Here is a 9564-nt window from a genome sequence, read left to right on the forward strand (position 1 = left end):
AGGACGAACCCTAACCCCCAAATTGAATTTCTGGATTTTTGTTTTATTATTATTATTTTTTTAATAATTTCTGAAATAAAAATAAAATAAGATAAAACAATTCTGCTACTTATACTTATAACAAATTATATCCCCAAAATTATTTAAGGGTGTTTTTATACCTAAATTACAATAATTAAGCCCCAAAATAATAATTACGGGGAATAATTTTAAAAACGATAAAATACAAAATTAATGTCAAAATTTTCCAAAAATTGTGAATAATTCAAAAATACAAAAATAAAGGGTATTTGAAATATGAATAATTTTATAAAAATAAAAACATCGATTTTGTGGGGTTTGTCGTCCCGGTGGGGTCCCAGTTCGTTGATTTTTGAAAAACGGAAACGATCCCTAAATTACCGGAAAATCCCGAAAACACGTAAAGTACATTCAAACGCGCATAAAATCAAATAAAACAGGTAACTTAATAAAGACGCTGATAAATACGCGTCCCGATTGCAGATAAGTTCATATAATTGCAATTTAAACATATTTTAATCATTCGAAAAATTTTCTAGCCCGCACAGAAATACACATAACAGTTATAACATCTCATATCATGGCATTAATTACTTTAAATTTATAAAACACTTAATATTTATTTATTTAGCATATAATATTCACATAATTTTCCCGGTTATTACAACTTTCATAAATCAATCCAAGTACACCAGAAATTTACTGAAGAAATTTGGAATGCAAGAATGTTCAACTGCATCTACTCCCATGGCCACTACAACCAAGTTAGATAAAGATATTGGAGTATTAGTAGATATTACTAACTACAAAGGTATAATTGGCTCTTTACTCTATTTAACTGCAAGTAGACCTGATATCATGTATGGTACCTGTCTTTGTGCAAGATTTCAGGCTGATCCAAGAGAACCTTATCTAATAGCTGTGAAAAGGATTTTCAAGTACCTCAAAGGTACAACTGATCTAGGATTGTGGTATCCTAGAGAATCAGATTTTAAACTAATAGGTTACTCAAATGCAGATTTTGCAGAATGCAAAATAGACAGGAAAAGCACTAGTGGAAGCTGCCAATTTCTTGGAGGCAGATTAGTTTCTTGGTTTAGCAAGAAACAGAAATGAATTTCCACATCAACTGCAGAAGCAAAATATATTGCTGCAGGAAGCTGTTGTGCACAGATTCTTTGGATGAAGAATCAGTTACTGGACTATGGGTTAGAATTTTCTAAAGTACCCATTTACTGTGATAATCAAAGTGCTATTTCTATGACAGGTAATCCAGTTCGACACTCAATGACAAAGCACATCAGCATTAGGTACCATTTCATAAGGGAACATGTGATAGAAGGTACAGTGGAATTGCAGTTTGTTCCAACAGATCAACAACTAATAGATATCTTCACAAAACCACTATGTGAAGCTACTTTTACAAGACTGGCAAATGAACTTGGAATGGTTTCAGGTTCTTTCTCAAAATCTGTTTAGTTTTTGTTCTCATGCATCAGACTTTATGATTAGTGTTTATAGATTGTCTTGTCTCAATGTAATATGTGCTTAAATTGTAATATATTAAATACTGATTGTTATATGATGTGATTCTATATACTCTGATAGTGTTTTGATTATTCTGTAACTATTCAATCCAATGAGGATTATTTGTTAGATGCTGACTTAGTAGTCTTTAACAAACTGTGTACCATGTATGAATTAGTTATTTATGTGGAAATCAATAACACAAGCAAATTCTGATTTTGATCTTAGTCAAATTCACTTTGTGTATCTTATTACTAAGTCACAAACTAGATTATTGCTTCTTATCTGTCAAATTCTGATGTCAGTAAATCTTAAGGATGAACTACATGCTTGATAAGCCTCACTTATCTGAAGAAAACAAAAGAAAAGAAATTGAAGTCAGGTACTCCTTTGAGATCTAGAGTAAATATGTGAAAGGGAAGACCCAAGTGCATTGCTGGTATTAAGTTATATGCATTAGAAAAGTAAATAAATTTTTCTTGGTGACTTTTCACATTCTCTGATTACTGGAGAAATACTCTGATAATAGCATAAATTCTGATAGCAGTTGTGACTCACTTACATCGAGAAGCCACTGTAAAAAGAATGTCAAAAGATGCATAAAATGAGCACAAACAATTGAGGTGGACTCTTGCATAATTTATTCTATAGTAGACTTCAAAATTAAAGAGAGATTTTAAGCATTTTTCTTAGTTATGCCTTATTTCTAAGATATCTGAAGTTAATCATACTTTAATCATTTTCTGCTCATTTGCAAATGCACACACTCTCATTCCATATGAATGATGAAAATTACTGTGGTGATTAAGTTGTTTTTGACAAATAGTTGAGTATTATTTGTATAAATTCTGAGGATAAGTTCTGATGAAAATTATGATAATTAAACTCTGATGAAACCGGTCAGTATTTGTGTGAAGAATCACAGATACAGACATTCACTTTTTGAGTACATAAGCCATTTTCTGATGACCATTAAATTCTGATAATAGTCAAGTTCTGATGCAAATTCTGATGGAAACTCTGATGCTTACGTGGCATTATTTAATTACTTGACTTATTTGTGATTTTTACTGTAACGGTCATATTTATCAGTAAATAATTAAGTGAGATAAAAATAGTGATAATTATTTGGTTTATGGGTTGCGTGTTGGTTTTGGTAACAACATGTGAGCAATAATTACTGCTTAATTCCCGTGCCCACTAACTACTGTTGTGACTATTTACTGGATGACAGGTGTAAAGTGTCTGTTTTACTTCCAAAAAGAGTCGTTGAGTGGAAAAAGTATAAATATTAGAGACAAAAGATTACCCAAATCTTTTACTTTCTCTCTTACTTAATTTCTTATTTCTTTTACTCTCTCTCTCTCTCTCTCTCTCTCTTTTACTCTCTATTTTCTGATGGATTTTCTTACAAGCATTTTAACAAACACCTTGTGAACAAACATTTTCTCACTTATTTCTTTACAGAAATGGCACCCGAAGATCTAATCTATGATGGAGCCAAGTTTGTTCCTAATAACTACATGGCTATTCTTTCTAAGGACGAGGCTCCTTCAGAACTTCATTCCGTCCAAGACTTTCTTGCTCGAAGTGAAATAGACTATGCACTGACCCAACCCCAGGTTCTTTCAGGCAAGCAAATATTGGAGTTTTGGAGGTCAGGTGTTTATGATGATGGTGGAAAGGATGGGTCCCCAAGTATTATCTTTCCAACAGGGGAGGATGAACATGTGGTGACTGTGTCTACTGTTCGCCAAGCTCTACATCTTCCAGAAGATTGTATTTTCAATTCAACAGTTGAGGAGCCAGCTCTTCAACAAATGATGGAAAATCTAGGCTATTAAAACCCTTTGGCAAAGCTGGGACAATTGAAGAGACCCCACATTAGGAGGGAGTGAAGTTTCTTCTTTGACTGCATCACCAGAGCTTTTGCCAACAAATGCTCCAATTTTGATGCAATTCCAATCCTTAGTCAACAAATTGGGTATGCTCTAATTCATCAAACTCATTTTGATTATGCCAGTGTTGTGATAGGTTTCATAGGTGATAGGATGACAAAAGATAGAAACACAGTTTATTTTGCTAGATTTTGTCAGCTTATATACAGTTTCTGTTGTTCTGATGCACCTCAGAATTTTAGTGAGTCAATTCCACCATTTAAACTTACCAAAAGGGCTTTCACTGACTTATTATCTACTGATAATAAGAAGAATGTACTAAGACCCCTCCAAATCCCTCAATTAGTCAAACAAGTCTTAGTAAACTCTGACCCAAACACCTATACATCAATATATCCTGATGTAGCACCAGTTCAACCTCCATCAGCACCTACACAACCTCAAACTTCACAACCATAACCTACCATCAGAACATATTTCAAACCAGCACAATCCTCTCACCAACAACCATCTGCTACAACATCAATACCCAAACCTTCAAAAGCAAAATCTGTTCCTAAATCTCCACTAAGGAGAAGAAGGATGATACTAAGGGATGAGTCTGATGAAGAAGAGGAGCAAGTCCAGGTTCATGCATTAGAACCTGTGACAGTAGAAGCTGAAAATATTATTTTTCAGGAGGGAGAAGCTGAAGAGGTAACCCTTCAGAAAAAAACTGAAGCTGAGGGTTCTAGTCTTCAGAAAATAAAAAGGTTATCAAACTCTGATACAGATAATATCTCTCCTCCATCAAATAAATCAAGATCAAAGAAGAAGAGAGCATGTGTGAAGATTACACAAGCTCAATATGAAGAAGCTGAGGAAGGGGATCAGGAATCTCTGATCTCACAAGAACCGATTATCATTGAAGCCCTTCCAGCACCTAAAGACACTGTTCATGACACAGTGATCACACCTCCTATCTCTCCACTCAAAGCTATAGATAATATTGAAGAACAAGACACAAGTCCTGAAATAGATATTCACAATTTGAATATACCTTCTGTTCTCTACCTGGAAGCTCCAACTGCAGCTCAGCCATCTACTGTTACTTCTCCAATCTTACAGGCTGAGATACCATCTACACCAATTCTGGATCTGAAAACTGAAGATCAAAATAAAGTTGTTCCAGAATCTCCTTCAGATACACACACTATTGTGTTATCAGAAGATGAGGAGATGTTATCAAGTTCTGGAGACAATGCTCCAGTTAATGCTCCTATTCTTGGAAATGAGGAACTGCTTACAAAGTTTGTTGAACAAGAAGCTCATGTTCCTTGGAAAGAAACTCACAGAGGAGTTGAGTGGACCAAGAAGTGGAATGAATCTGATTTCATTCTAAGCTCTAAATTTCTGACAGAGCATATTGCAAAAGCTGACGAGTTGTTGACAAACTCTGATTTCAAGCACCAACTCAAAGTCACAGCTCTAAGTACTAAAAACCTTCAAGGTCAACACTCCATTACTCATGAAAAAGTTGACAAACTTCTGGAAAGAGCTGATAAGCTGGATATGGAGATCAAGCTAGACAAAAAGAGGTTTATCAGACCTATTCATGAGAAAGTTGAAGCTATTGAGAAGGTTCAAGAAAAGCAACAGACCCAACTTACTGAGGTCCTGAAGAATCAAACCTCTCAACAAGCTCAACTAAATGAAATTCAATCTTCATTAGAACTTCTTCTCTCTCTCCTACTACCAGATGATGCCAAAAAGGGGGAGAAGTTAGTTAAGTCCAAATGCTCAACTAGTCAAATACTGAAGAATAAGGATGATAAATGTGATGACCAGGGAAACTCTAATAAGAGTAGAGGTCAGAGTCAAGGTCAAGGAAAATCTTCACCAAAAGTAATTTATGATGTTAGAAAATCTTCTACACAGAAGAAGTCAAGTTCTGATATCCTGATTCAGTCAGGATCTAAAGACTCTCAGAAGTTTTTACAAACTCTGAAGCTAAAGGGAAAGCAAACTACTATCTACTACAAAGATCCTAAAATTTAGAAACTTGATGAAGAAATTGCTAGAAGACTATTTCTCAAGCATAATCCTGGAATGGATTTAGAGACTTTAAAGGAGGAAGAAGCTATATTTGTAGTTGAGAAGATAAATCTAAAGTCTAAAGCTTCTGTTGCAAAGAAACCTCCAAGGCCTAAGGAAAAAGGCATTGTGATCAAGGAAAGCTCTGAGGCTTCAAAGCCCAAGACAAGATCACAAGTTGAAATTGATCCCAAGGATAAAGGGAAATGAAAGATTGATGAACCTACAAAGTCACAGGAGATGAAGATTCCTCAAATCCTGATGAAACCTGTATGCAAACTGGTTCAAGTATTTGATGATGCTGCTGTAGTAGATGAAACTGTTCAAACTCTGAAGAGAAGGAAAATAACTGGAGAATCTAAGACAACCTATGACACAACTGAAGTTGTTCAGAATGAAGAACAACAAGCTACAGAAGAAATAACAAATTCTGACCAAGTCATCAAGATATCAACCTCTAACAATGCTCAAGTTGATTTGAACAAATTAAAAGTTACTGATAAGAGAAAACTCCTATGGAAGAATGTTAATCCATCAGATCCTAAGAAAAGCCAACTGCTATCTGATTTCATGACTGTTGGATTGAAAGCCAGAGAAGCAAGAGACATAGCTGGACTAGGTTATGAAGAAGCCAAGATCAAGACAGGAGTTGAAGTACTTATAAGAGATCTATTCTTATTGAATGACAAACCTCTTGAAAAAGTTACACAAAAACACCTTGATAAGGTTATATCTGTTCAAGTGGTACTGGATACTCATGACAAAAGTAATGTCAAAGAAAAACTGATTCTATTTCTTGAAGATGGAAGGACATACAGAATGTCAGAATCAGATGTGCTGAACAAATCTCTGAAAGAACTTCAATTAATTTATTATCTTTTGGAGATAAAGTCTAAGATTACCAGGAGATGGTCAAATTTCATCATAAAGACCATAAGAGATAAAGCAAGAATTTCTGGATCAAGGGTTACAAAATTCATTCCAAACATTGTTGAAGATGATGGAAGTGAAATTCCAATGAAGAAGGATTCTGCTAAATATGAAGTCATTCTGAAAGAGAAATGTCAGTGATATAATGAAGACTCTTCTCATCCAAGGGTGATTAGACTTGGTGATGGTTTAGAAAGAAATCATATCTCAGCACTAAGGACTGCGATCTACCAGATTGGAAGTCAGGGTGAAGAAATGAAGCAAGTCAAAGCTACACTAGCTCAAGTCCTGAGGAATGTAGAAGAAAAGCTGATATTAAACTTTGTCAAGAATCACTTTGGATTCAAATTGACTCAGTAAATTTGGTAAAAGCTACAAGGACTGTAAGTTGTAGTTAATTGTCTAATTAAACTCTCATTGCATTTATACTTAAATGTTTTTGACATCATAAAATCTATTAACTTGTATATTTTTCATAATTTACAAGTTGGGGGAGATTGTTAGATATATTTGTGATGTCATGTCTAATCTGTTGTGTTTAGCTTCAGAACTTAATATCAGGACTTACTGGAAATCAGAACTTATTGAAGACATAACTTTTATCAGAACTTAAGGCCGTCCGGATTTATATCAGGACTTAAGTGCGAATACTTCAGATAAGGAAATCAGCCGATTTACAGGAAAGGATCGTGACTAAAACAATAGAAGATATGCATGAAGAGTTAGAAGACTAGAATACTTGTAGAAGATAATATCTGATTGATATATTTTAGGAGAAAAAATTATATTCCATATCAATTAGAAGATATCTTGTAACTGTGTACTATATAAACACAACTTAGGATTTACATTATATGTGTTATCATTCACGAGAAAGATTATACATTGTAACCTAGCAGCTCTTAGTGATATTGTTCATCACTGAGAGAGAACAACTGTTCTATTGTAACAGAGTTTATTGAATATACTTGATTACTGTTACATACTTGTGTTCGAAATCGATTTGATTGTATAAACACTATATTCAACCCCCTCCTATAGTGTTGTGTGACCTAACATATAGAAATTGCACTAAAATAGAATAACACATTTTCTAAAATCCTTTTGTTTATTTCTATTTTAAGTGCAGCAAATTTGCATACAATCTTTTAGGTATGTGACTCTCCTTTGTATAGTTCATCTTAGTCCTTGATCTTGCACTTCTCAAACTGTATTTTTAAACTTTTCATTTTAATGATAAAATGGTTTGTTGATAGATAATCTTGAATCTTCATGGTTGATGCATTTTGTAATTGAAGCTTTTATCGAGATCTTCAAAGTGTATAGAGATTTCTGTATCGAGATGTAGAATGGCTTATCGATATCTCTACTCCTTACAAGTGTAAATGGCCTGTCGATATGTCCTGTTCTCTACATGTAGTTTGACTTGTCGATATCTCCTCTTCTCTATAAGCATTTTGACTTGTCGATATATCCACTTCTCTACATGTGATTTGACTTTATCTCCACTTCTTTACATGTGTTTTGACTTGTCGATATCTTGACTTCTCTACATGCCAAATTGACATCTCCACTTCTCTATAGGCCAAATTGACTTCTCTACAAGTAAAATGACTTCTCTAAAAGTGAACTGACTTCTCTACAAGTGAGTTGACTTCTCTATATTCCAAATTTACTTCTCGATATACTTCTTGACATTCATTGATCTGTGACTTCTTGACATTTGACTTAGACCATTTTTCAATCTATGGCTTTATTCTTCAGCAAGTAGTTTATCTTTATTCTGAGGTATGATCACGCTTGATCTTCTTCCAGAGATTTATTCATAAGTTGTTGGTTGTTTACTGAAATATACTTCAATCTTGTCTATACAAACATTTTTACAGAGTCAAGGAATATCATTACATATTACATAAGATTACAAGTCAACTAAATCTTATGATTGTCAAAGTGACTTAGTCTTGTTATGTTAAGGCATGTATTGCACAACAATCTACCCCAATTTATGAGAAGGTCACTTATCACAAATTCATGCCTGACAACAAGACTAATCCCAAGTTAAATGAAAAGAACAACAAATAGAAATATTAGGTACAAACTTGTATACATAAATGTCACTTAACAAATACAATGAAGGTTGAGCTTACAAAATCAGCTAAAATCTTCAAAACTTGGCTGAGATCTAATCAAGTCCTTAAGCCTTGCAAGGAATTCTGGTTCCTCAATGATCTCAGTCTCTCTTAGTGCTTCCACAAGCTTTAACCATTCATTCAATGAGTAAGTGTCAAGATACTTATATCTGAACCTTGAGAATCTTTAAATCTTGATATTGAAAAATACACCATCTTCGGAAACTATGCTCAATCCTCTAGCTTTCAGCTCATTTGATATTTTCTCAAATATCTCCATCTCCTTAGCCTTTCTAATAGGGTTAAATATCAAAGTGCTCACTCAACTGAAGATCATATATCAGTTTAATCATCAAACTTAACGGGGTATCATTTGGATCACTAAAGTAATAATAAATATCAAACAAATACCTCAAAATATGTGTTCGAGAATTAAAATTTATTTTATGGAGTTCTAAACATTTTTTTTAAATCTTATTACAACCAAATGAAAAGTTATGAATTCATAGTATTTTAGATGATTTTTTGAGATTTTTAAAATTTATCTACTAATTATTTTTATTTAAATAAAGCAAATGACTACAAAATTAAAAATAAATAGTAGATAAATTTTAAAAAATCTTATTATATTATAGAAAATACTAGAATACATACATTTTCATTTGGTTGTAATAGGATTCAAAGAAAAATATATAGAACTCCATAAAATAAATTTTAATTCTCGAACACATATTTTGAGGTATATGTATGATATTTATTATAACTTTAGTGATTCAAATGATACCCCGTTAACTTTGATGAATAAATTGATATATGGCGTTCAGTTGAATAACCACTTTGATATTTAACCCCTTTCTAATAGCACTATCTTCCATCTCAGCCTTTTCCCTTGCTCTTTTTTCTTCTCTGTCTCTTAGCCTTGTTGTCAGCTCTACCTTTCTCAGCTTTGTGTGTGAGCCATTCTTATTCATCAGGCTAATCACCCT

The sequence above is a fragment of the Apium graveolens genome, chromosome 9 (genome assembly GCF_009905375.1).
Source record: "Apium graveolens cultivar Ventura chromosome 9, ASM990537v1, whole genome shotgun sequence".
Classification (NCBI taxonomy): Eukaryota; Viridiplantae; Streptophyta; class Magnoliopsida; order Apiales; family Apiaceae; genus Apium; species Apium graveolens.